General features: G+C 41.1%; 1 protein-coding gene across 1 annotated transcript in view; it reads right to left on the bottom strand.

The window, feature by feature from the left end:
* Window positions 1–22500, bottom strand: part of bcl9l (bcl9 like) — a 39094-nt gene extending 16594 nt beyond the window's left edge. Inside the window, exon 1 of the mRNA XM_028572883.1 lies at window positions 22111–22500. The gene's annotated coding sequence lies outside the window, so the exon portion shown is untranslated. The remainder of the gene's footprint in view (window positions 1–22110) is intronic.
* Between the last annotated feature and the right edge of the window lie 838 nt (window positions 22501–23338).

Genomic DNA, 23338 nt, shown 5'->3' with positions numbered 1-23338 from the left:
GAAAAATATGTTGCTCTCATGTATTTGTATCTGTGGGTCCAACGATGCTAATTGCACTTCTTCTTCAACGTGGCATTATGACTTTGCGTAAACATGCACGCCACTAAAGCCAAATGGCGTGTTATCTGTACGCGTGTTGAGCTATCCACGTCTACGCAGTATACAGCGGATGGAAACATACACGACACGTGGCGTCGCAACTTGGCGTGTTATCGCGAGAACGTGCTGTGCTATCGCGAGAACAATGTCAAAAAAAAAAAAAAAAAAAGTTTAAGAAAAGAACATTGGGAAAGGGTTTAGTAACACAAATAAACGACAAAAAACATTGGAAAAAAAACTAGAAAAACACGACGGTGACCAACATCACACGCTTAGGAAAACAAACGGTTGGGTTAAGGAAAGAAACATTGGATAAGGCGTAAAAAAACGCACACGGCTCTCCTGGGTGGTCAATGGAGGCCAAACAGCGTTCTTAAAACACCCTAAAAAAGGGATTATGCGTCTTGATAACACGCCAAAATGGCGTACGAATTGGCGTGTCATACAAACGCCACTTTATGTGATCAGTTGGTCTTCTTAGAGGTAAAATGACCAACATCGGATGTGAAAACTAGACGTGAAAGTCTGAAATCCTGAAAAGGGATAAGATGGCAGACATAATGGAGCCATGTCTCACTGTGCTAAAGAGCATGCGGAAACCGTTTGGAACTGTACAAACCCTAGTTTAGCTTGTTATGTAAAGCACACTGGCTCCTATGACTAATCACACATACCTGGTGTGCAAGGGGACTGACTAATCAAGGCCCTGGCATCACGCATACTGACAAACAGCTGAACAATCACTGAGAAAACACGTGAAAAAGTAACTATGTTATCACGGTATCGACACGTATGATTCCAGTGAATCATTTCCGGGGAGTAACATGCTGTCTCCACTTGGAGACTATTTTAGTTTTTATTTTTTTTACAGAGGACTGATAGAGAGCATTGTCACAGGTTGCGCAACCACAATCACGTGAAGCTCAACATGGAGGTGCGGGTGGACTACCAGAGGAACAGGAGGCCCCCCTGTCCTGGTTGTCATCCAGGACAGAGGAAGTGAAGAGGGTGGTACTCATGCAAGTACCTTGGGGTCCAAATCCATAAAAAGCTGGATTGGACTCGCAACACTGAAGCCCTTTTCAGGAAGGGACAGAGCAGACATTTGTTCCTGAGGAGACTCCGATCCTTCAGTGTGTGCAGACAACACATTCTCAACCCCCTTGGTAGCATTGGACTCATTTCCTGGTTCTCCTTCTCCATAAACAACACGAAATCAAGGAGAGAGTTCAATTTTCCTGCTCCAGACCTCCTACCGTGGTCAGAAAGAACGGGGGAGACACTTTGTTTCTCCCGCTACGGCGAGTCGGCACGCTCTCCAAAGATAATCACGATCGACGCACACACCAACGCACAAGTATAAACTTCAGTTGTTCCTCATCCGAGTCGAGGGCATGTCAGATACAGGATGTTGTTCGCTGTACAGATTGTAAAAGCCCCTTGAGGCAAAATAATAGTTTTTTTTAAATTTAACTTTAAAAGTCATTCAGCCCTTCATTACACCATCTTTGAATGAGCACAGATTTAAAACATGCAAATTTATGACACAGCCTTTATAGCTCTGTAGAAGAAGAGACCAGAATTACTGAAAAGTACATCCACATTAAGATCTTTTAATTAGTAAACGCATCTTCTCTCCGTTTTAGCCCTTCATCAAGACTAAAACATTCATTTACATAATTTGCACACTCATTTATTAAATAATTGCTTAAAGCATTTAAACTAAGTTTTGTGTTGGAGTTTGTAACATTCCAAAATCTTAATTTGGACTTTTTTTTTTACTGTAAATGCATATCGGTTTCATTAACTACTAATAACCAGTATCAGTATCGGTCTTGAAAAAAACAGTATCTGTCGATCCCTACTGCCTTTGCATTAATCCTTTCTGCAAATGAATTTAAAAAATCCCCTGGGAGTGTCTCTACCAATGTGTTCATTGCACAAGTTGATATTGCGATGAGGATAATTAAAAAAGTTATTTACTGTGCCGCCCTACCTGAAGCTCTGTATTCAGGCGTCGTGTGAGAATGTCAAACAAGTCTGTCTGAGCGGCTATGAAGTGTACACTCAGTGGATACTGAGATACTGACTGACTGACTGGAACACTGTCCATCTCTGAAAACTACACTTTTAGCTCAAGCTAAAGTCACTAAGTACAATAAATTTCAAGTTTTAGGATGCAAGCCAATATGAATAGCTCACACACAAAAACCCAAATAGAGAAATCTCTCTACTAAAATAAACAAAACTGTTCTAACGTTGGCAGAACATTTAAAGTCCATGTAGGACCAAATGGCTCATAGTTAGAAGTTCAGCTTTTCCCCACACAAAGTAATATGTGGCGGTGCGCCACACAATCACCACCTGCCGCCACATATTGAGTTTCGTTTATATTTAACGCTATTTAAAACACGCAGCGTATTTGTTCCTCTCACACACACACACACACACACACACACACACACACACACACACACACACACACACACACACACACACACACACACACACACACACACACACACACACACACACACACACACACACACACACTTCCATTCAAACGAGAGAAGACGGCTGGCGAAATTCACAAGTTCACGAAAGGTTGGTATCTCGTGGACACCTTTACACAAGCACACGTTAAAAAGTGCTATAAAAATATTTCATATTCTGAATACAATGTTGTCAGTGTGTTAATGATGGACTCTTAGCAAACCAGCGATTGCGCCCGCTTTAGAAAGTTAACTAGTCCCAAGTTTGCGGTAAAATGCAGTCGGGTTGTCGAGGTCAAAACACTATACTGTATGTAGCAGCTGTGAATCAAATAAACCTATTATAAATAATGTTATGTCCTTTTTTTATTCTTACACTGAATGCTTGCTGCTTCAATCCACGTGACACGTGTTGAGGATGAGGACCAGCCTGAACCGGAGGTATCAGTCTGAAACAGAGCTCAACAGTCCGACCAGTGGAATTAGTTATGTTATTCATTTCATGAATTCATTTATTCATTCAGGCTTCAACCAGTGCTGCTCAAGCAGAAAGACAGGGTCACCGGGAGAGAAAGAGATAGATTTGTTAGGCATTGAAGAAAGAGTAGGAGAGGAGGAGAAAATCCAACAGCATGTCCACCTCAGTTTTTGATACTTGATTGTTACGAAAATAAGTATTTTACACCCCCCCCACAAACTGCTTTCTTATCTGTGGGAAAGACTGAAGTTGCTTGCAAAAATGGTTTTACGGGCCTTTAAAGTCACGGTGTTGTGCAGCAGTGCTACGAGAAACTGCAATGGGGAGAAAAGAGTTGCCAGCTTACTTAAATTTCCAGTTTGTCTCACACTACAAACGTTTTGAATCTTTTGAAAACCAATCAGTCCCTCCAGTATTCCGCAATGTCGCCATCGCAACAATTCAGGCAAATTCAACCTATCACGGTGAATTTGGTGCGACTCGCAATTTTGACCAATAACTGGAGTTTCCCGCGACTATATATAGAGTCCAATAAGTACTTTATGAAACCGTATGAATTAGGGATGCACCGAATATTCGGCCACCGAAAATTTTCGGCTGAAAATGGCCCAAAAGGACATTTCCGGTTTATTTTTATCACCGAAACAATACGGCCGAAATGTTGTGATGACGCAAACAGAAGCCGCGACCTGCACGTGTGTCAGTACCCGATCCGTTCCACCTGCAGAGCGTCTCCTCAGCAAAGAGGTTGAGACGGACCACGGAGTGAAAACGATGAAAAGTACGCTCTGAGTCTGTCAGCACACGTTTCTGAGATCTATTTGGATCCTCTGCACTTCATCGCGACTGTACTTGATCCGCGTGACGGAGCAGCGCCCAGCGCAGGAGGAGATCAGAGCGCAGAAAAAAGGACTCGTCTCTGCACCAGATGAGGGGCATGCACCCTCGTTGTCTGATATGTTCAGTGAAATCCTGCAAGAAAGTGCCTCAAATAATAATAATAATAATAATAATAATAATAATAATAATAATAATAATAATAATAACAACAATAGGTAAGCTATTCTGTTCTTAGGCTACTACTGTATGTGACTATCCGATTGTAGCCATATTTCTGCTAGATTTTTTTTAATTAAACCATAATATTAATTTATACAATTGCAATGCCTTGATTTTAGTAAAGTTAGTACACAGTCATAGCCATAAATGCAATGGTGCTAATAATTGGCATAATTTCTTTCGGTTTTCGGTCTTGGTTTCCTCTTTTTCGGTTTTCGGTTTCGGCCAAGAATTTTCATTTCGGTGCATCCCTAGTATGGATGTGTGTCCCAGCCCAGGCCAGGATAGGAAATTAACTAACAATGAAAAGATCAACAAACAAGACAGAAATGTTTTTTTTTTTTTTTTTTTTTATTATTTTTTTGTCTTAAATCCACCGAACATTTTCATATTAAACCAACATTTGCAGCATCCGGAGCTTTTTTGGTAAAGTTACTAGGAAAACTCCCAGAGTAGGAACATTGTTATTGCCTAAACTGCATACAATAACAGGGATAGATGCCATTTTTAAGCACTGGCCAACATGGGTCACCAAGCCACTTATTCTGTTGGCCAAGGTACATTTTTGGTGGCCCAAATGTAAAAACCTTTTCGCCCCCCTTCCCCTTTTTATTTAGGATTTAGGATGAGGGGCTGGTTCGTCTCCGGCAGCAGCTGAGTTTACAAGAATTTGTCCAAATTTCAAGATTCGTAGCAAACTTATAAAAAACAGTTGGAATACAAACCGACAGCTTTCGTTTTAGCTGGTTTGTAAAACATCGCTATATGCAGAGCAGCATGCTGTAGTGTAAAACAGCGCAGCAGACATTGAGGTTACCTTGTGTAGGGTTGCACGATATTGCGACATCGATTATGAATATTGCGATATCGATTTTAATTTCGATATTTTTTTATATATGTAAATGTGTAAGTTATGGGAAAACGCATAAAAATAGATTCATATTGGACTGGTACAACATGAATAAATAAATAACGACCACGTCTATAGAACTTATAGAACTTTTCTTTCGCTTCTCGGATTCGTTCCGTTTTGTTGTTCTTCACTCTGTCGAAATATGCACACACGTGGTACGCTCCGTAGGGTTTGTCACGTAGTGGACCCGTGCGCCAACATGTGCAAGTGGCACGGTAACTGGCCAATGAAATGATGATCATTCTAGCGTTTCAAGCGGGCTCTAAATTGAACACAAGTAAGCCACGCAGCCAACGGACGGGACGCATCGCTCCACAAAATAAACAAAATATAGCACACTTATCGCGACACTTACGATATAATATTGCGCAATGTGATGTCGCGATAACGATATTGAGTCGATATATCATGCACCGCTAACCTTGTGTCGGGTTCGCTCCGAGGAATGGATAGGTAGACTGGATGTTTTCTACTGAGGTCACGGTTTCCCAGAGACGAGCCGTTTAGCCTGGTGGCAAGTGTCTTTATTTTCGACAAGAGATTGGGGTGGGGTGGGGCCCATCCCAGACTGGTGGCAGCATTAATGTAGAGCCAAATAGTTTCTGTGATGACAGAATCATTAAAAGAAATCGCAAAATTGAGAATTTAAAAACGCTATGAGGCAGATTCCACGGGGCCCTACATTAAGTCAGTGCTAAAAGCTAACCGGAGATTTGGAAGTATGACCAACGCTTCGTCTGCGCTTCCAACGAGCCGCCCTGCTGTAAATGTAGTTTAAAAAAAAATTATAATCTCCTAGAGGCTTAGGTCTGGTGGGGGGACTTGCAATACACTGGGGGAAACCCTGGAGATGATGGAGCATTGACGCCTTGCTATGGTGGTAAACTAGTTTGATTTTACAATCGACACACTGTACAGAGTTTTCGGGGGTTTTACAGCTTAAAATGATCCACAGTAGCGCCAATGGCGTCAGCCCGTGTGCTCGTTATAATCCTCCGTGGGAAAACAGTGAGCGCTAAAACGTTAGTGAATTAAAAGCTAGAAGCTTCGAGGCAAAGAATTTTCATTGAGGATTTTTAGCAATCAAATTATTCCAGTTACTCAAGGAAGCGGTTGAGCCCTAACGGTCTTACACAAACCAAAGCATCATGTATTCATGGCAATTTCTTAATGCCAATGTCCATGATGTGTGCACCATAGATATAGATATAGTTGTGTATCTACGGTGTGCACAGTGTCACCATCTAGTAAAGAGGATCCAGTCCAACTGACACCTGCTGATTCCGTGGAGGAATGTTGCTATAATCATCAAATCAGCATGTGACATAGAGCCAGCAGAGAAACTGAAAACAAAAATATGAGGGCTGGCAATATTATGTTCACGCCCGGATGTCTTTTCTGTATGTATGCAAAATACTTCGGAAGCCTTTAACCAAACACGTTGCAGCGATCAGCTGGCCATAGGGGAGCTGTTATTCAATCAACAAGTGTGTCGGGGCATAAAATGTTCTCCATTTCCTGTTCCCCATTTGACATTTTCACTTTCATGAAAAGTTGTTTGGGAAACAAATTCAATTTAGCATCTGGACCTTGTCCACATGCATCCAATCTGTTGCTCCACACAAATTAGAGAAATAATCCAATGAGTTTTAAAATCCACAGCACATGGCCATTGCATATAAAGCCAACTCATTTAGGGGCCATGATGATAAGTGCGCGCACACACACACACACACACACACACACACACACACACACACACACACACACACACACACACACACACACACAGCTTCAACATCAATGGAAACAAACATCACGTCTCTCAGATATAGGCCTGAAGGTTTGATACATCATTTTTAAATATTTTGTCAAAAAGGTATTTGCCTTAGAGGTGGCCTATAGCTCACCTGGTAGAGCGCGTTGTTTTTTTTCAGCTGACCATCCAGGGATGTTGTATATTAAGAGAACTCGTGGATGATTTAACCTAGGTCAATGGTACAGCAACTATAATACAGGTCAGAATTGATGTGCTGTGTGTGCTGTGTATGTGTGTGTGTGCTACGTTAAGAGGTTGAGCTATTTAGTCCCAGTGGGTCACACAGTACAGTGTATTTTTAGAGCGAGCTGGTATTAATAGACCCAGAGAGCCCTGGGAAGTCGAGGGCCAACGGTAAGAACAAAATACGAGGCCGAGTCCAAACACAGATGGCACAGTGGCGCTCTGTGGGTCGACACCAGTAAACACTGGGGCCAAAGTGTTTAACAGTACTGATGAATGAATAATGTGTGTGACGCAGGAGCGCGCGCAGTTACACAGAGATGCACAGTTGAGGCCCTTTTTTTTTTTTTTTGACATCAGCTAGCTAACAAACTTCATTTGCGCATGGCGCCAGTCAAAATGATTCCAATGTGCTTGGCCACCTTGCTGTCCAACTTAGGACAAAGCCGCGGCTAACACAACATGTGTGACCGTTAAAAAAAAAAAATACCTCTGTGAAGGACTATTCTTGAAGTTAAAACATGGCCTTGCACGGTCTACCAAGTCCTGCTTCAGTTTTTATCAAATATGATGGTGATCTAACAGGACAGCCGCCTCCAACATTCATGTCAGGTTCACCAGTCTGAGGTCCTTTATCACGGTTCAAGAGCATCACATAATGTATGATAGAGTAATATAACATAATGTTATCGGCTGTAAATGGTTGAGTATTCAACACTTTAATGCAACAGGCACCAAAACATGAAAATGATGTTAAAAAAACACTGTTGGGAGTATAGTAAGAGTATAATAGTGATTTCTCCAGAGGCAAGGGGACCACGACGGATAGGAGCAACTATGTAACTCAATGTTTTTTAAACTTTAGTCCTATCACCTATATCCAAACAATGTCAGGCAATAATACAAATATTCTCATTTGAAGTCGTTCTCATTCATTCATTTGCCATTTGTTTTCTAGTCTTTACTGCAAATGCTCACCACTAAAAAGGCATGGATTTCCCTCAACCACATCATGCAATATTTCCAAACTTATCTGCTCCAGCCAGCATTCTCCAGATTGATTCCAAGAAATATATATTTTTTTTTTAAGAGAACCTGTGTTGAGACGTGCACTACAGAAGAAGAAAAAAAAATAGTAAACTTGTTGTTATTTGAGTGATGAGAAAGTCTTTATGCTGAGTTGCAGTTTCTAATAGAATGCATTCGGGACTTAAAGAAAGCTCAGTTTTACACACACAATCCTGAGTGGGATCCGCTCCAAAAACGTAACAGGTTCTACTTTGGCCCATGTTACAGCCCTTCCAGCGGGATCCATGGAAATCTGGCCAGTAGATTTTCCATAATCCTGCCGAACAACAGCCAAACCAAACAGAAAACATGTAGAATTACTATCAAATCATGTTTTTTGTCTTTCATTTTCAGTTTTTTTTTATTATTTACAGTTAAAATGGATTAACTATAGATTGTTTTTTAGTAATTAATAAAAGTGCTACAGAATGTTTTTATTTGTGCCACCAAAAATGCGACCTCCTTAGCTCAAGTGCTGCTCTCTGAAAACATGAACATACAGCTCCGGTTTATAGAAACCTGCTCAAATGAAGCAAACATCACACCTCTGATGGGGGTTTTCCTCGCTGGCTTTTATGTTACACACGTGTAATGTGGGCTATGTGGCTGTCGCAATGACTCACTTCATGTCCACACGCAAAGGTTTCAAACAAGCCCAAAAATTGTCACCCTTATCACCGCTTACCACCGAGTTAGACGTGCTGTCTATTTTAGTTTCTGCTGCTGAATCTACCTGCGTGCCATCTTTGATAAATGAATCAACCTTTAAGTGGACCGTGACAAATTTTTAAGAAATGTGTCGGACAGGGACGCCTTTGAGCCCTGTTATGTCAGAATGTAGAAATAACCACGCTACATCATGACCACATTGAAGCTGAGAGAACGGGTTGATTGGGATGCACTGCGATAACACAGAATATAGTGCAATTAAATTAGGGGGGCGAGGGGGTGAGAGCAATGAATGGTTTCAGACTGTCTTATGAACATACACTACCGGTCAAAAGTTTGGGGTCCCTTAGAAATTTCCATTCCAGACAGAATACCAGCAGAGATCAGCTGCATTGTTTTTTTTAATCAGGGCAGCAGTTTTCAGATTACATTATGTGCTTACATAATTGCAAAATGGTTCTCGACTGTTGTAGACAGAAGTGGCTGAAGAAATGCTTGAAATTCCATGCTTTTTGGTCTAAACGTCATACCCAAATTAAAAGTGGTACAGCTCCCATATACTTTGACACTTAGGGGTGTGCCTGATATCATTGGAAAGGAAACACTCAAGTTGTGTCAGGGTGATTCTAGGCCTTACTGACACAGAGTTACAGAGGCTAGAATGGAGATTTTTATTTCTGTCCAAGTTATAAATCTGTAAAATTATTAAAATACACTGCTGTAAACACATCTGACAGGTGACAGACAACACAGCATTAGCCACGTCTCAGCTTACTACAGAAAAAAAAAATTCAGAAGCTAAAAGACTCAAAAATGGATTTTATATGAATTCTTTTCTACAAATATGTCTGTGCGTTTTTTATTTCTATTTGAAAAGTGCAAATAAAAAGCCAAAAACTACAAAATACAACACTTCTCAAATACACAAACAAACCCACATCAATCACCTTTCCAATGATATCAGGCACACCCCTGAGTGTCAAAGTATATGGGAGCTGTACCACTTTTAATTTGGGTATGACGTTTTAGACCAAAAAGCATGAATTTCAAGTGTTTCTTCAGCCACTTCTTTCTACAACAGTCGAGAACCCTTTTGCAATTATGTAAGCAAATAATGTAATCTGAAAACTGCTGCCCTGGTTAAAAAAAACAATACAACTGATCTCAGCAGGTATTGTGTCTGGAATGGAGTGGAATGGAAATTTCTAAGTGACCCCAAACTTTTGACCGGTAGTGTAAATGAGTTTTTAAGTCACTGGTTGGGTTCTTTCGTACCTTACATTTGAAATGACCAAAAAGGCAGTGTGCAGTAGTAATGTAGCTGGACACGTACCAACAATTGGACCTACTGTACAATCCTCGATCCCAGCTAACGCAGCACAAGGACTCAACTCAAACTAAACAAAAAGGACTCTCAGGCCTACTTCACACTTACACAGGTCTTTTTGAAAACTGGGTTTATTCCTCCTTCATTTAAAAAACAAACTCCTGTCCACAGAAGCACGGTTTTGAAAGAAAACCTGTCCAGATAAAAACGCACAAACACATTGAAGCTCTGTCTAGAGCAGGCCAAACCAACAAGTGGCGATCTAACCCTAACCCTACAGCCATGTTGGCCAATCACACAAAGAAGATTTTGACCAATCAGAAGCTTGAATAGAAGCTATTACCGGAAAGCTACATGGCTGAAATGGCGCAACGATCACTCTGAAGCGCATGCTGATGCAGCTGTTCTTCAATATAGCGGAAGAGTAACTAAACATCTATAGCCTCTTTCTGACCAAGTAGTTACAGGAACGTAGTTATAGGAACAGGTCACTTCTTTTTTTTTTTTATATTGTGTTTATTGGTTTTCAGAACACATACGTTTTACAGATCAGTACAATGCAAATAACCATTTCCCCCCCCTTTTTTAAGGTGGGAAAACAAGAAAGACAAAAAAATTATAATAACAAAAATCTGAAAAAATAAATCACAAAATAGATGAATATACACATACATACATTCATAAATAAATTATAATCAATAAATAAAATGAAAAATAATAATAATAATAATAATAATAATAATAATAATAGTTGCTTACCAGTTCAATATGAAAGGATTAATTGATGCGGTGTAAAAAAAAAAAAAAATAAAATGGATAAATATTTGAATAAACTTATAATGACAATGACTATAGGGACTAATAGTCGCATGAGAGGAGATTTAAATCTTAGAGTCAGCATAAACTATGAAGGGACGCCATATTTTCTCAAATTTAAAAGTCAGAGCCTCGCAGTATTAATCTTAATTTCTCCAGTTTCAAGTCCTGCCTTACATCTCTTAACCAATATAACAATAATATAACCATATAACAGTGAGGCTGTGGGTTTTTCCAGTTAAGGAGAACCAATCTTCGTGCTAATAACATTATAAAGGCTGCCACCGTGCCGTTAGCCCCTCTGAGAGGACTTCCATCTTCACAGACACCAAATATACCAATTAAAGGATATGGATCTATTGTCTTTCCAACAACATCAGATAAAGTCTGGAAAATAGACCTCCAATAATTGTGTATTTTAGGACAAAGCCAGAACCAATGTGCCAATGTGGCGGAAAACTGTATACATCGATCACAAGTAGCATCTACATTAGGACATATTTTGGCAAGTTTTACTTTTGAATAATGAAGGCGATGTAGAACCTTGAACAAGCCCATGTCTAATGCATATTGATGCTGTATGTACTTTCTTCACAGTCCACTTCTAAACAGTTCTACTAACTACTCTCCCCCAAAACCGGTTTTGCCTTTTGAATTCGCACTGGCCAAGTGGCCATAGAAACTGACCTTTTCTTATTGTAACACAGCCATCTAACCACCACTATGCGGAAAAGGGAAAAGGAAAAAGACCCTGTCCTGAAGTAGGAGCTGAAAGAGTCACAGGCTGTGGCCAGAGGAACTTAATAATCCCCAAACTGGTCCAGTCGGAACACGAGAAAAAGAAAAAGGGTTCTAGGAACGTTATGTTCTAGGAACTGCAAAAATCCCTCCGGTCGGAAAGCGGCTTATGTGTGAATATGTTAAAAGTCCTGCAAGCAAGGTTTAATCCAGCACTATTTTGGCCACGTCCGCCAGTGCACGAAATGTCGCCTCATTTGTGACGCCTCACAAAAACGGAACGAAATAACAACGCACACTCTGACATTACAAGCCAAGAACTTTGTTTCCCTGTCTATACCACAACTAGTTGTCGACAGATACTGTTTTTTCAAGGCCCAATACCGATTATTAGTAGTTCATGAAACCAATCGCCGATATTTGGAACAGACATGCATTTACAGTGAAAATGAAAATCTTTAAGTCAAAATTAAGATTTTGGAATGTGGAACACAGAGCTGTAGCCGAACCAAAGTAGAACACTTTTTAATTCATTAACTTTATCGGTTATCAGACAAATAAAAACGCTGATACAGATAATCGGCAAAAAAAAACCCGCCCGATAATCGTTCAGGGCCGATAATCGGTCTATACCTAACCACAAAACTGAAAATCTCAAAATCTTTATCCGATTTTCCCAAAAGATCCTTTTTCAGTGACCTAAAATGCAGTTTGTGTGGATGAAAGGCCAAAACACATAAAACAATGTTTAAAAAGATACTGTGTACTCAACTGTGAGAATTGTCTGATTATAGGAAAAAGATCTGGTAATAAATTTCAAGCATCACAACTGACATACAGTACATGAAATCTATAGTGAGCCGTTTTTGACTGAATTCAAATTGCTGCACTACATTGGTGAGAAGACACAAAGTTGAAATGGTTCTGTCAGCAACAATTCTGTAGTAAGAGCCAAACTGATTTGCAAGCCATGCGACTTCAGAAAAATCAACAGGGATGATGACAGGCGAGCTCTGCTAGGTTTAAAAGATGTTGAATCAGCCATCGAGCCCCCTGCCAACTTTCACTCATGGAAAACCGACTGACACCAATAATGTGAAACTGCTTCCAAGTGACAGTCATCAGCACATTTTGAGTGATTATTGGTGCCAGCAGCCCTTGAATTATAACCTTCAGACTCGCTTTGATAAATGCACCTTCAGATTTTGCATGCTTCCATTGGACATAAAAATGTTTTCCCTTTTTGTTTTTCTCTCATGGGTCTCTTAATGTCACACTTAAAAGGTCCCATGACATGGTGCTCTTTGGATGCTTTTATATAGACCTTAGTGGTCCCCTAATACGTTATCTGAAGTCTCTTTTATATAGACCTTAGTGGTCCCCTAATACTGTATCTGAAGTCTCTTTTATATAGACCTTAGTGGTCCCCTAATACTGTATCTGAAGTCTCTTATATAGACCTTAGTGGTCCCCTAATACTGTATCTGAAGTCTCTTTTATATAGACCTTAGTGGTCCCCTAATACGTTATCTGAAGTCTCTTTTATATAGGCCTTAGTGGTCCCCTAATACGTTATCTGAAGTCTCTTTTATATATGCCTTAGTGGTCCCCTAATACTGTATCTGAAGTCTCTTTTATATAGACCTTAGTGGTCCCCTAATACGTTATCTGAAGTCTCTTTTATATAGGCCTTAGTGGTCCCCTAATACTGTATCTGAAGTCTCTTATATAGACCTTAGTGGTCCCCTAATACTGTATCTGAAGTCTCTTTTATATAGACCTTAGTGGTCCCCTAATACTGTATCTGAAGTCTCTTATATAGACCTTAGTGGTCCCCTAATACTGTATCTGAAGTCTCTTTTATATAGACCTTAGTGGTCCCCTAATACTGTATCTGAAGTCTCTTTTATATAGACCTTAGTGGTCCCCTAATACTGTATCTGAAGTCTCTTTTATATAGACCTTAGTGGTCCCCTAATACTGTATCTGAAGTCTCTTTTATATAGACCTTAGTGGTCCCCTAATACTGTATCTGAAGTCTCTTTTATATAGACCTTAGTGGTCCCCTAATACTGTATCTGAAGTCTCTTTCCCGAAATTCAGCCTTGGTGCAGAATTACAGCCACTAGAGCCAGTCCCACAATGAGCTTTCCTTAGGACGTGCCATTTGTGTCTGTAGCTTTAAATGTTATTGAGGAGGAGGCCTTGACCAACTGCCACTTTGCTTGTTTGAATGCCACGATGTCTCTCTCTCATGGGTGGGCCAAATTCTCTGGGCGGGCAAAGCAGAGAAAGGGGAGGTAACCTTGCTCCTTGTGACCTCATAAGGAGCAAGATTCCAGATCGGCCCATCTGAGCTTTCATTTTCTCAAAGGCAGAGCAGGACACCCAGGGCTCGGTTTATACCTATCGCCATTTCTAGCCACTGGGGGACCATAGGCAGGCTGGGGGGAACTCACATTAATGTTAAAAAACCTCATAAAAAGGGAAATTTTCATGCCATGGGACCTTTAAAGTGCTCATGTTATGCTTTTTGGCTTTTTCCCCTTTCCTTTATTGTGTTATATATCGTTGTTGTGCACATTATAGGTTTACAAAGTGAAAAAGCCCAAAGCCCAACCCAAAGGGACTTACCATCTCCAACAGAAAACACTGTTCACAAACTGCTCCAAACAGCTCTACTGTAGTCCAGCCTTTACTTCAGAGACAAACGTGGTCACTTTGTAACACACGTTATAATGCTTGCCTAGCTGCTAGCATGGCACTCCCTCATACTCTGCAACTGACAAGCTAGCAGTACTTTGTGCGCATGTGCGACTCCCAACAAAGATGGACCAGAAGTGAGATGCCTCACTCTGTAGCTAAAACAGAGAGCTCAACACACAGGGTGAAAAGAGGAGCTGCAGCAATGTGCAGTACAACAAACATATGGTGTTTTCTGAAAATGAAACCACGTAAACCTATTCTGGTACAACCTCAAAACCTGACAATGAGCATAATATTAGCACTTTAATTGGAAAGCACCGACCATCCATGTCTAATAATATAAGGTCTGTAAAATATAAGCTCATGAACTGAGAAACTACTGCCCATCAGGCGGAAATGACGTGGCGTAGTGTGAATGTATTTCTTGCACAGAGGCAGTAGATTCAAATTCATACCTTTTAAGAGAGAAGTCTATACTGTATTTGTAAGCTGTCAGAGGCTGTGGAAAGGAAACAACTGGAACTTGTTCAAAAGTCTTGAAAGCGAGAAAAAAAAAAGAAAAAACCTGCATGTTTGGCATTTTTTGGTCAGAGTGGGCCTGCATACGAGGAAACCCTGTTCGTGGATTATTGACCACATTCAACCCCGTAGCCATATCAATTTCTTGCTTTTTATAGACCTTACCATGACTTTTCTTCCCTTCCCCCTTTCCTTCAACCACACGCTTGTGCTCTTCTCCCAACATGCACGCTGTTTTTCTGCAGCCTGGTGTTGTAGGAATGCATTAGTCTGCAAGCATAACAAGAGGTTACTGCAGGTCAGCATTCATTTCAATCCACATCTAAAAACGAGAAGGATTCAGTCAGTCCGATGACCTGTCATGTTAAACCTTTGATAAAAGAAATTAAAAAAAAGAAGGTATTTTTTTGCTTCTGGGGGAAGTGAATCCACAAACTCTGTTGACAAGTATCAGATGTGCATAGCTGCCTTCTCTGCCACTCACCATTCAGTCTGCTCATAGCACTTGTTGGGGGTAAAGTGCAGTGCATTGTGGGACAGTGGCACACTGCACAGGTGACAGCCGACAAAAGAAAACCAGCACGCTGGGGGTGGTTGTGGAGGGTTGCTGTGGCAACAAAACATGTCACAGGGCTGAGTAAATATAGGCAAACCAGTAGGCGATGTGCACAGAGAAGGGCCTGCAACGGAGGAAAGGCCACCGGAGGAAAAAAAAGGAAAAGGGAGACATTTGTGGAGAGCTCAAAGTGTTGAGGCCCCACGATTCGATATTATCACGATACAATATTATTGCGATATTAAACATATTGTGATATTATGCAATTCATTAGCCTTTTTCCAACTTCAAATGAAAGAAAAAAAAAAAAAGCAACTAATTTTATTATTCTAGAACAAAAGGGTAAAATTCTCATGTGCAATTTATATAGTAAAAGATCGATACTTGGCGTGCGTGTATGGATACAGTATTTCCACGGAAAATATTGCGATACTGTGCTGCACTGATTGGACTGTAGGCACCTAGTTCGTGGTTTTAACGGAGCTCAGGGACAGGGAAGTACTGGGATCATTTTGTACAGAGGGTCAAGGGTTGTATCCTCTCCAACACATTCTGGGAAAAAAGCCAACTAGAGCAAGGAAAAAAAAAATAAAAAAAGACCAATCTGCAGCCTCAGAACAGACAGGAGGCAGGCGTTACGGCACAGAAGCAGTGGGCTGATGGACAGAAGCCATTCAGTGTCAAACTGAACACACACCAGTCTACCCAAGCGAGGACGCCAATCAGATAGAGTGTGTGGTTTATACCCTCGGGTCAGTTATTTTTTTTTACATTTTACAGAACTAAGACTACACAATTTTTTTTTTTCTTTTGACAGTCACCATGTCAGACTACACAGACATAGGGCCCTATTTTAATGATCTAAGCGCACGGTGTGAAGCGCATGGAGCGGGTGTGTTTAGGGCGTGTCCGAATCCACTTTTGCTAGTTTGACGGCGGAAAAAAAAATGGGTCCGTGCGCCGGGCGCATGGTTCAAAAGGGTTGTACTTAGTGTCTTCATTAATTCATAGGTGTGTTTTGGGCGTAACATGCAATAAACCAATCAGAGGGTCATCTCCCATTCCCTTTAAAAGCCAAGTGCGTTTGGACCTCGGCGCATTGCTATTACGATGGCGGATTTGCACCGTAGTATTTTTGTTTATCTTTTGCATGTTTGTGTGCTGCTGCGCTTCCCTGTGTGTTGTGTGTGTGTGTGTGTGTGTCACAAGCATAGTGTGCGCGTGCTGTGCATAAGCCTCGGCGCATTTTACTAATTCACTGTTAAAATAACAATGACATGCTGCGCTATTGACTTTAGACCAGGTTCTAGTTGGTTAATGGCACGATCACTTCCCGCTGGCCATGGGCGCAGGTGCATTTGCTATTTAAACGGCGTGGGTGCTGGACGGGAAACTGACAACTGCGTCGGTCTTAAACTAGCAAAGACACTTGCGTCGGGCTTTGCGCTGCGCCGGGTGCAAGATAGCGCCCATAGTGCAATAACTTCTCGCTGTGTCTTGGACGGAGGAGTGGTAACACTACAAGAATGTCACCGACCGATCACACGCGAGTTCATAGGTCGACGCTTTGGAGGAGCCTCTCAAAAACTCATAAAAATCCTTAAAAGCGACTGTTGTTGATCTGAAATAAAAGACAGATTCAGCAACTGCATTAGCCTATTTCTCGCATAATATATATATATATATATATATATATATATATATATATATATATATATAAAAAAAAGACAAGATAGTTTCGAAAGTACCAAAACTATAAAAACAATTAGAAGTAGAAGAAAGGAAAGCGTTCCGAGCTGAAGCAATGAAGCGAGCTGGGAAAAGACTTTTAGATGGAGAAGAGATGAAAGAAAAAGGAAAATTTACCTGGATTAAGAAAGCATACTTGTAATTATTGTAATGGATATAAACAGGATGGGAAATTACCTCCCAATCATCAAAGTGTTGGCACATGTTTGGCCTTTGCTGGCTAATTTACAGTGCACTCTAACAGACACTTTGTAAAGTAACCAACCGTAAAGTAAAAGTGGTGTTCTTTTCTAAAAAAAAAAAATATATATATATATTTGTTGGGTGAATTAGTATCACATACCAACTGTAAGTTATGGTAGGATTAGAAAAGCATAGGACAAGAATGCTTAAGAGGACAGACGTGGTGACAAACGAAACCATCCAGTAGACTCCCAGCTAGAGTTAACAAGTTAACGAGTGCATTCTATATATGTAATACAATTTGCAATACACTGCTAAGAGGGAACATTGGTATCCACTGTTGAAGCCCCAGAGCACCATGAGACCCACACGCTGTGCATTCATACAGCAGGCTATACACGTCAACTTGTGAAAAGTTCAGCGTTGACATACCAGGAAGTAACTCGAATGAATGTTGTGAAGTGTTGTGTACCGATTCTACACCGGCACTTGCCCTTACAGTTCTTTGAAGAAGAAAACATCAGTCTCTTGGTAACAAGCACTTTTAGCCCTGCTAAGGGTTATGTGAATATTCATCTGAATGGCGATGTCATTCGCTCGGTTCAAAACAATGGGGTCGGTTTGGGTGTACGAAGCACCACCAGGCCTCTTCTGGGGGCCTTCAAAATATGCGTTTGCTTTGGTAAAGGGCTATATCGGCCAGTTCTTTTGTGTATTAGGTCGATTTTTGCTACAGTGTTTGCCAAAGAACACACACCGTTACCATTATCAAATACTGCTTGACTGCTCTAGAGCAGCTTTGAGTTGATCAGTGTGAGCATGTGCAATTAATGCATAAAAGCAGAATCCTCCAAATTACTTTTAGGATAAGGTGATGAAAATCCAGCTGATATTATGTTAGAGATCCAAATACTCAAGTTTTGGAAGCCAAGTATTTTGACACGAATGAGTCACTTTAAAATGCAATGTGTCGGGCAGTCACAGCGAGCGCGAGACTCTCGACATTCTCAACAAGTTGTATTATCTCAAACGTGGCTTACCTAGTTCACTAGGGGCGATACAGCGTAGTATCATGATATTTTCTGTCGCTGCTTGACAATCCCATTTTGCAGCAATAAAAATGGAAGTGAGATGGACAAACAGAGAAAAGTATCTTTTTAGATAAAAACAGATGTTGAGAAAGTTTCCTTTTGGGGACGTTATTTGAAATCGGCAAAAATTTGAAGTTGGGAAAAAGAAAAAAAAAAAAAGGTAATAAATTGCAATGTATCGCAGAATATTGCGATATGTTTAAAATCGCAAATCACATCCTATCGTGACATAAGCATCGTGAGGATATCGAGGGTGGTGATGGCGCAGTGGATATGACACATGGCTTTGGTATAGATAACCCCCAGTTGCTCCAGAGGCGTGCAACCTGAGAGAGATAGATAGATAGATAGATAGATAGATAGATAGATAGATAGATAGATAGATAGTAAGTTTTGGATAAAAGCGTCAGCTAAATGACATGTAATGTATCTTATCAATTAACAATTCCCATAGGGGGGGTTGAGGAACGTGGGCTTTTTGGGCACTGAGCCTATGATCACACCTACAGTTGGTTTTGTATCTGGAAAAGGTTTACTTTGATGCATTTTTTTCCTGTTGGAGTCAAAACTCAGACAAGATTCAACAACTTGTAAACAAAAGTCAGACAGACCCACAAGTATCTCATTTATCGGATATTGGGACAATTTGGCATTACGACGGCAGTCAAAACTAATCAAGATTCCTCTCCCTGTAACCATGATGGGTACACTCCTTGTGTTCGCATCAGCTTTGAACACATAAGGAAACCTCTTGATATACAGTAAGCCATCCACTGAGACTCCATTTGTTACACAAGGCTTTCCGAGCAGAAGTAAGTGCTGACAAACGGAGGTGAACATCTGTCCTCTCGCACCCATGAAACAGTGTACAGTATCTGAGGGTTAAATCCTGTATACGTATAGAACATTCTCACTACCAGCAATCAGCAGCACCGGTTGCTTGTAAAGGGACTAAGAATAGCATTCTCACAAGGTCTCAGAGTTTTTTGGTACACACCTTCAAGTTCAAATGGCGCTGTTCTCATCTGACCGGACAAACTAATGTTAACGGTGCTCTAAGTGATGCGACGCGTTTTTTTAGGCTACAACATTTTTTAAATCACATACAGCAAAACATCTCCTCACTATCCGCTAGCTGCCTGTTCCCTGAACACACTGTAAAAAAAAAAAAAAAAAACATGGTCTCTGAGTCCTCTGAGCTGTCTTCAGAGACCGCGTTTTTTTTTTTTTTTTTTTTTTTTTTTTTTGTGTTCAGGGGACAGGCAGCTAGATAGTGAGGAGATGTTTGCTGTATGCGGGACGGAAAATGTTGTAGCCTAAAAAAGCGTCACATCACTTAGAGCACCTTTAAAAGAGCCTGAAGACACCCTCTGGTGTGACTAAATATAAGAATGTATACTGAAAGGTTGAGGACCAGCAACAGTGTGGACGGAGTACTTCTGTCTGCAAAGCCTGCATGCAAAGTATGCAAAAGATAAGCACAGAGAAAAGGCACAGAACTTGCAACATTAATGTTAAGCGTAATGAAAGTGTCATAAAATGCTTGGTCTAAATGCTTTCTATTTTAGGGATTAGAATGGGGCCTTGCTTACCCCCCCCAATAGGTCTACAGAGTCCAGTACTTAAGCGTCTCAGTATATTCTGTCGTGTGGAAACGTTCTCAATATCACATTATTCTTTCATAGCTCACCTTAGCAGTGCTCCCTGTAACTCACCCCAAAGTTCTCAGATCACCTAACCAGATAAGAAACACTTTGTCAGCAGCTCACCATATCTGTCTCTGCTTGCACCGGAGCAGTCTGTGTGAACATGCATCGGCTGACACATGCATAATCCTCCAAATCAAACGCTGGACAAAACAAACGAGGCAGGAAATAAGATGTTTCACTCACACCGAGAAACGCGTCAAGCAATAGATGCAGGCTTACATTTTGCGCCCCTCTACAATTATAGAGACATTAGCCTTCTTGCCGTCAGAGGAGGACTGGTTTATCAATCACCTGTACTGGCACGGGTTTCATCCAAGTACAGAGGACACAATCGATTACTAGAATATCAGTTGGTAAAGTGTGATGAGCACTGGATGGACTAAAAACTAAAATTTGGTCTATCAAGCCCTGACACGCCAGATTACGTTTTCATCATTATCCACTACAACCTCATTTACAGGGACCCCTCAGGACAAAACACAAAGGCTACAAAATAAGAAACTTGCATGAAGGCCAACAGGTGGGTGTATATATATAATATATATATTATATATAAAAAATATATATAAAATGTAAAAACAAACAGAAAAGCAGAAGATGCTCTGAACTCAGATGTCTCACTTCCAGTGGAAAGCAACGCACAGTGTACTGTAGCCCTGTAAGACAATTCGGCTCAAGTTGCAAACTCTGTTAGGTGCTATATATAGCTCACCAGGATATTGTAGATACACAAACGGCATGAAGCGCGCGCACACACACACACACACACACACACACACACACACACACACAGGCTGTGTAGCAAAGGAGAAATAAACTGTATTATCTCTCTCTGTGAACAGGTTAAAGTGCAGCATTATCACACCATATTCAACAGGCTGAACTGAGCAGGGTCATCTGGTTGTCTTAAGGTTACTGGACTGAGACCACACACACACACACACACACACACACACACACACACACACACACACACACACACACACACACACAGGAAGAAAGAGACAGGAAAATGGGTGTGTGAGAAAGAGCACTTCACACTGTATGACAGCGTTTAGCTATATAGCTAATAACTACAATTGTAATAGGGGTATGGGTTATTACAACATACATTTCTCACAACTAACTTCAGCTTAGTTGTCGGACATAAACTTAGCTTGACGTCCAGCTGCACAGCATGCTTTCAATGTGTGTAACTGAATCACAGCGGGGCAGGAAATGCCTATTAAAATAAAGACGTTTTTTAAAATTACATAGATATAAGTGGTTTCCATTACAGCTAACGTTGACCGCGGTAACAATAAGGAGGCAAATCATGTTAAGCGGCGGCAACATTAACAGCATGTTATAGTCTCCACATGCCCACGCTGAGTCTGTGCTGAAGTGACAAGTAACGTTATCGTTACGCAGTCTGTCTGTCAGCAGGGTTGCTGAACACAGTTTAGCTGTTTAGCACAAAACCATGCAAATGCTGCTTTGGCTGCATCTGTCAGATTAGCTTCCTCCTGGCAAGCTAATATTAGTCATTTACACATTATGGATTTACATGTTCCGACACGTGAAGACATCAAAAAGTAGAGCAAGCACCGCATTCTCGTTAGGCGTATTTAAGGACACATGCCCCTGGTGTGAACCCCGGCGCTCACGAGTGGGGGACTTGCTGCGCCAGCCAGGTCCACGGGCTAACTTAGCATGCTCATTCCCCGTCTTCGCTAGGCTACTTGCTCGTATACTGACGTCGCCGTAGCACAAATCTGCAAGCGAACCGATGCTAGCTAACGGGATTTGAACTTTGTTATTGGCTTGCTAGCGACCCAAAGACTTCATTAAAAGAAGAGAAAGTTATAGTCCACGCGTACGGAAGACAGCTCCGAAATAGGCAAACGGCTAGCGTGCTTCGGGCAGTGACAGTGTTTTGAAATGCTGTGTACTCTACCTGGTGTGTGAGATCAGAAGAGGCCGATGTCAGGACTGACGGCCAGTAGACATTCCCCGGAGTGGCCGCCGCCGCCGCCACTGCTTGCTCCGTTCGCCGTAACGTTACCACTGCGCAAGATGGTCCCGATGTTTGATAAGAAAGGAGCTGGTGCAGTTTGACGGGAGGTTCGGATGGGGATAAAATAACACGACTGTATCTAGGTTGAAGTTTCGGTCGAAATCAGGGGACGCGTCACCTTGCAGCGGTTCATGACTCCCACTATTCAAGATGTAGAAGGGCAGGACGTTGCATTTCTCTGCGAGTCCCTATCACTCCCAGCTGCTGACAATAATTATTGTGGCCACACGGGCATTCATGTCATTGTAGGATACTGATATGTCATACTGGACTTCTGTGCTGGCTGAGAGTCGCATTTATTTAATTATTTGTTTTAATTAGGATTATATGAATGGCGATGTCAATCATTTCAAAAATGATTAATATGTTATAATATGTTGTTTAGATGATGGTGATGTCAACATGATGAAATAAAATGTTTTCTTTTTAGACTTCAAAATGCACTCTAGGTGCCTTTCCTTAAACTTCAATCAATAAAATAGCAGATATAAGGGTGTGTGTGTGTGTGTGTTTTATTTCCATCTAATTTAGGTCTATCTGATCCAGCATATTCATCTTTCCATCTCAGGCAACATTTTCTAATGGTAACCATACTGCAGTAAATTTCAAATTCAAAGAGGAAGTAAATCAGAAACACTGTGACCTTAGCTCACACGCTTCTGGTTTGGGGGAAGCATTATAAAGTTACTCGGAGTGGAGATCCAGTTGTTGCACTGTTAAACCTGCTCCTTTCTCAGTTGAATACTCCCTCTGGTGGTATGGGTAGCATAAGATTGGCTTGGCAACATATACCCTCAAGTGAACCTGGGATAAAGGCCTTTCTTGCAAATGTAGCCTACTGACAGTGTTTTTAAATTGAGATGGGAGTTTAAGTAATGTTTCATACATTTTTTTTTTTTTACCTAGGACAAGCTGATAGAGCTCGTGTATTTTTCTGCAGCAATATTTACAGTTAAGAACAGGCTCGGCTATATCTAGGAGCAGCATTAAAGACATCTATACCTTTCCGGTGCTGGCTCCCACTTAACCCTACCAAAGTAATTGCCATAATCGGTGGAACATGAGACATTGTTCAGGCAGAGAGTACATCTCATGTGCTTTTCTTGTC

Source organism: Perca flavescens, chromosome 3 (genome assembly GCF_004354835.1).
Source record: "Perca flavescens isolate YP-PL-M2 chromosome 3, PFLA_1.0, whole genome shotgun sequence".
Classification (NCBI taxonomy): domain Eukaryota; kingdom Metazoa; phylum Chordata; class Actinopteri; order Perciformes; family Percidae; genus Perca; species Perca flavescens.
This window is presented reverse-complemented; position numbering and strand designations above follow the sequence as displayed.